The sequence below is a fragment of the Pinus tabuliformis genome, chromosome 9 (assembly GCF_031772625.1).
Source record: "Pinus tabuliformis cultivar Carrire ecotype Pingquan chromosome 9, CPIR1, whole genome shotgun sequence".
In the NCBI taxonomy this organism is placed as follows: Eukaryota; Viridiplantae; Streptophyta; class Pinopsida; order Pinales; family Pinaceae; genus Pinus; species Pinus tabuliformis.
The window spans coordinates 170,942,556-170,948,910 of NC_142307.1; positions in this window are offsets into that span (position 1 = coordinate 170,942,556).

Here is a 6,355-nt window from a genome sequence, read left to right on the forward strand (position 1 = left end):
TGATGTTATATCATCAGAACTCTCTCTCAAGAAGAGGCATTCTCAACAAGTCCAGGCTTGTCCTTGAAGTAGACAAACTTCACTCTGGACAAAGGTTTTGTAAGAATATCAACAATTTGTTCATCAGTGGATGCACAGTAGAGCTTCATTTCTCCTTCTGCACCATGTCACGAATGGAGTGGTACTTAATCTCAATGTGCTTCAACCTGTCTTGGAAAACTGGATTCTCTATCAGCGTCACACAACTTTGATTAAGACAATATATCACGATCAGCGCAAGCACATGCTTCGTTGCAATCCAATGATCGTGTCTTGGTTCCACTTGGAACTGGCTTAGAGTATTCATTGGCTTCATGTACATAGATAGATCTACCAAATCTGACTCGAATTCAATCAACTTTCTCATATTTGTCACCATGGGAGTTGTTATAGATTTACAGTCCATCATAGCAAAGTTCTACAGAATCTTCATAACAAAATTTCCTTGACCAAGGAAGATTTCACCAAGCTTTTGCAATACTTCTAGCCCTAAATAGTAGTGCATTAAACCAAGATCCTTCATATCGAGTTCAGAAACTAGCTCCCTCTTACTTCGAACAATGAGATGCTCCACGCTTGTTAGAAATAAATCATCAACATACAATAATAGAATTGCAGGTTCATTTTTCTGAACCTTGTTATACAGGTTTGGATCAGCATCACTTTTGGAGAAGCCAAGTAGTTGTTAATTTGAGAATAGCGGGCTCTATGAGCTTGCTTAAGTCCATACAATGTTTTTTTCAATCTACAAATGTGAGATTCTATTTTTTGAACCACAGAACATTGAGGTTGCTCTATGTACACTTCTTCAATCAAACCATTGAGGAAAGCGGTCTTTACATCCATTTATTGTAAATTCCAACTTAGGAAATGAAATAGAAATGATAGATCTAATGGTAGTGGACCTGGCAATCGAAGCAAAAGTCTCATTATAGTCTTCTTCTTTCTAAGAGAACCCTCTAGCCACAAATCTTGCCTTGTACTTGTCAATATTGTTATCTAATGCATGTTTGATATTGTATATCCATTTGCAGGTGACCACGGATTTCTCTTCAAGTCTTGGCACAATCTCCCAAACATCATTCTTCATGATTGATTGGTATTCTTCTAGCATTGCATCCTTCCAAACTTGCTAGCTAGTTGCTTCTTCATATATGGAAGGTTCAAGATCAATAAGATTAGTTATTAATGTTGCATAACCAAAATACCTCTTTGGTCTCTTGCTTTCCTAAAGGAGCCACGTGGTGTTGCATGTCTTTCTACTTCCTGCAAGGTAGATCTAAGCTAAGTTGGCATCTTCCTAATCTCGGCAACAACAATCAGATCCATTGGTTCACTAGGCGCCTTTGGCTCTTCTTTATGATCTATGGGATGTTTTGAATCATTTGATGGATTAAAACCTCCTTCCTTGGGAGTTTCATGTTCTTCATCCTCATTAGAATCCATTGGAACTTCTTTAGACTTCCAATAGGCAACATTCTCATCAAAGGTCACATCTTTGCTAACTTCAACATGTCTTTGTTCTAAAACATAGATTATATAAGCCTTCGATGACTCACTATATCCAACAAATATTCCTTTCATTCCTTAGGGATCTATCTTCTTTCTCTTATTTTTAAGTACATGGATATAAACAATACAACCAAATATTCTCAAATGACCAATCTGTGGTTTCTGTCTGGTGAATGATTCTCCAAGAGTCTTGTCTTTCGAAATTCGACGAGGACTTCTATTTTGAATATAGACCACTGCCATAAATGGCTTCACTCCATAAAAACATAGGCAAATCTTAATCACGCATCATTGTCTTGACAGATTCTTTGATGGTTCTATTCTTTCTTTCAACAACTCCATTTTAGTGTGGATTGTAAGGGACTATCAACTTCCTCCTAGCTTCTTTACAAAAGGGAATGAGCTCCTTGGAGGTGTATTCTTCTCTATTATCATATCTCAAGATCTTGATTTTTTTCCCTTAAAGTTTTCCACTTCAACCTTGAATTCTTGAAACTTGTCAAATACTTTGTCCTCTATCTCTATCTTGCAAGAGAAGTCATCAATAAAGGTTACATAGTTCAAAGAGCCTCCAAGAGATTTCACTAGTGTTGGCCCACACATCATCATGAACTAGATCCAAAATTTCTTTCGACCTATTTTGCTACTTGGAAAGAGCTTCTTAACATTCTTACCAATGCACATCCTTTACAGACTTGTTCATGTTCTACCTGCAAATCTAACACCTGGAACCATCTATTTTAAGGCAAGAAAGCTCTTTAGTGAAGGTGTGCATATCTTCTATGCCAAAGTTCACATGGAATGATGTCATTATGCACTAATGTTCGAGTAGGTTGCTTTAAGAGTCTTTACAAGCTCCAATTACTCTAGCAAAATTTATAGTAGAACCCTTGAGCCATACAAGAACTTCGCCATCAACAAATGCTACTCTATCTCCCTTGTATCTTCCAAGCATGAAATGGAAACCAAATTCTCTTTCAAACCTGGTACATATAGAATGTTACTAAAATGAACGTTTTCATCTAATTCCAACGCAATGAAGTCTTCCCAATGCCTTTTATTGCATAATTGTTGTCTCCAAGTTCTACCTTTTGAAATAGTCTCCCTTCCAATAGACTTGTGAAGTCACAATCTCTCATCATGCATCTTAAGGCACCACTATCTACTAGCCACAAATCATCACCACTTGCAATAAAACATGCAAGAGCAAAAAATAAAAGAAATATTTGTTACCTAAATCTTCATTCTTGGGTCTCTTTTGGAAGTTCTTCAAACTTTGTCGTAGTGGCATGCATATTTCCCTCTTCTTATCATTTGATCTTTCAAGACAATCATGCTTATAGTGACCAAATTTGTGACAATGATAGCATTGCACTGACATATCTCTCTTTCCTTGAGCAGCTCTTCTTCATTTCTTCTTTGGAAACCAACTTTCTTCCTCCAACCTTCTTGAAACGTGTTGGATATGCTTGTGTTGCCTTCAAATTTTTAAATCTTTCCTTTTGATGAGTTGAGATTCTTCTAGAGTACAAGCAGTGCATAGTTCTTCAAACTTTGGAGCTTTTCTAGCACATATACCTGATGCAAAAGAGTCCCATGAATCAAGTAGACCATCAAGTGTTGTGGTCACTAGTTCCTTTTCAAAAATGATTTCATCAATTGCTTCAAATTGATCTATTAATTGAAAAATCCTCATGATATACAAAGCTATAATATTATTTTTTATCATTCTAACATCACAAAGCTCATTCTTCATGCTCATTGCTTGACCAATGTTGTTGATAGTGTATAATCCAACTAGGGCATCATGCATCTGCTTTGAAGATTCAAGATTTGCAACATAAGGGATCAAGTGATCTATGATAGAGTCCACAATGATGCTTCTAACATTGACGTCATCCTTCTCATATTATTTTTCCCCCATAATTAAAACCATTATCTGCAAGCTTAGTAACCTTACCTTTCAGCTTAGTAACCTTACCTTTCACAACCTCTAAAAAATCATTCTTACCTTTCACAATCTCAAAAAAATCATCCTTTGAAAGGAGAAGATCAATCCTTACTCTCCAAGTCCTAATAAGAAACTAGATAGTAGATGAGATCTTCAATGCTCTTCCTTTTACAAGTTCTTTAAGAGTGATCACAATGCCATTTCCATCACCAAAGCTCCAATACTCTGTTGATTTTTCAAGTGCAATAGATTCAAACACAATTTTCTGAAATATTGATAATTACTTCAAACGTTGTAGATCTTTTAATAATTCTAATTTATCAATAAGCAATTACACTTTAAAAATTCAACCATAAAACCACAAGGACAATATAGATCGCAAAGCACAAAGAGAACATAAGATTTACTCCGGAAAAAAACCCCTAAACCCAACAACTTTTTCCTCAGATAAATTCTTGAGTGTAACAATAGATACATCTCTCCAACTAACCAGCAAGCTATTGATCAAACCTGGTCAAGCAAACTTCTAGTCAAGTCAAGTCAAACTTCTACCCTCTAATCTACATTAGGTCAAATTTCAGCCTCCCAAAATGTGCCCAAAAACTCAACCTCCTCAAGTTAGAGAGGATCTTTGTCCTATTTGTCCTTCGCTTGGAGGCCCAAAAGATGTCTTTCTTGTGTGAGGCTGAATGGGGCCTTGTGGGAGAGGTTGAATGCTCTATATATAGTGATTTGTCTGTCTTAAATGGGTGTCTCTCTTCAATAGGGCCAACTTGACTTGAGGGAGTGCAGAATTTACTAGTTTGGAAAAAAAAAATTCAAATTTCAAATTTCAGCTTTCAAAATTTTATCTTTTAAATCTGACATGCAGAACATGCCTTACATAAATTCTTTCAAAGACTTGACAATGAAGATGACATGAAGAGCATGTTTTACAAATTTATTATACAGTACCATAGCTAAAATATAAATTATGAAAACCAACCATAACTACAAAAATTCAACCATATAAACATTCACTCAACCTACCTTCATGCCTTGCATAAATTCTTTCAAAACTTAACAATGAAAATGACATGAAGAACATGTTTCACAAATTTATTATACATTACAATAGCTAAATATAAATTATGAAAACCAACCATAACTACAAAAACTCAACAATATAAATATTCATTCAATCTACTTTCAAAAATTCAACAATATAAACATTCACTCAACCTACCTTTATGAAAACCAACCATAACTACAAAAACTCAACAATATAAATATTCACTCAATCTACTTTCAAAAATTCAACAATATAAACATTCACTCAACCTACCTTCCTGTATGCATTTCTCTGCACTCAACCTACCTTCCTGTATGCATTTCTCTGTACACATTTCTTATAGCATCATTTTTCTCTATCACAACAACAAAAAATAAACAAAGAACTAACTTATCACAGTGTTCCGCTTCTTGAGCAACACATGTTTTAAATGTATCTGGTCATCGATTTTATTTTCCAAAGTGTCAATATAATAAAACATCGATTTTACTTTCCGAAGTGTTCAAATATAATAAAACAAAAGAACTTCTAAATATTGATCTACTTCTTCAGCAATATGACATACGCTTCAAAATATTTGTATATTTCCAATCGATGCATCTGTGGGTGACCAAGTCGGATAATAAATAATACTGTTGACACGTTTGATAAGGCGTATCAAAACTCGTTGCCAGGAATTGAATTAAATAACAAAAACTCTACCAACATCAAAAGAACAAACTTCTCACTTATTGCTGTACTTCCGGAGCAACGTGCCATAAGCTTTCCAAATTGTATATGTCCAATCTGTGTATGTGATGCGGGCAACTATATCGGATAATAAAAAATACCATTGCCAAGTTAAGGTGTATCAAAACTCACAAAAGCATCAAACTCGTCTGGCAGACAAATTATGAAGTTTTACGACACATAGATGTAATTGAAATTACAAAAGCCTGTTGCCACGTACTGATCCCGGTAGGACACTAGATTATCATTGAAAACATAAACAAATGATACGGTACCAAATTACAAAATATTTCAAAAAATCAGTCTGGGAGCCAACCTGTTCCCGCATTTATCCTTGTAGAGCACCATATTATGTTTGAAAACCAAAATAAATGATAGCACTAAGTACCAAATTACAGAATACATTCAAAAGATCACGAGTCTAGCCAGCTCCCAGAGTGCATCAACCAAAACCAGTCCCAGCACATTTGTATGAAATTTAAAAAGACCCACAAGTTTTGCCAACCCACAAACAATTATCAGTATGCAAAGGATCACAAGTCAACGCCACGGATGCATCAGAACCAAAAACAGTCCGAATGCGATCCTGCGAAATTTCTAATGAGTCCAAAATTTCGCCGAACCCCACACAATTTTCCCCTATGCATCAACAAAAAAACCCCGATGCATTCCTATGACATGTTCAAAAAGAGTGAGATACAGACATCTTCCACTGTAAAATAAAAATATGAAATTCCAAAACTTCACAATACTAGTGTAAAAATGTAGATGAATGAATTCCAATTATGAAAATACATGAGAATATTTCCACGCATAACGGATGCTATACTAATTATATGAGAACATATCTATGCATGTTGTGTAACCTTTTAAATTAAGATTTAACTTTTCTTTTAATCTTTTCTTTTCCGGTATATGCATTTGTTCACTCCTTTCACAGCTGATAATGCATATACTTGAGTAGCCAGTTTCTATTTCTAGGCCTGTATATTCATGCTCAACGTTGCTTCTAACCCAACAGCACACGTTCAACAAACAAACAAATGCAAAGAAGCATAGCTTCAGGCAGTTTT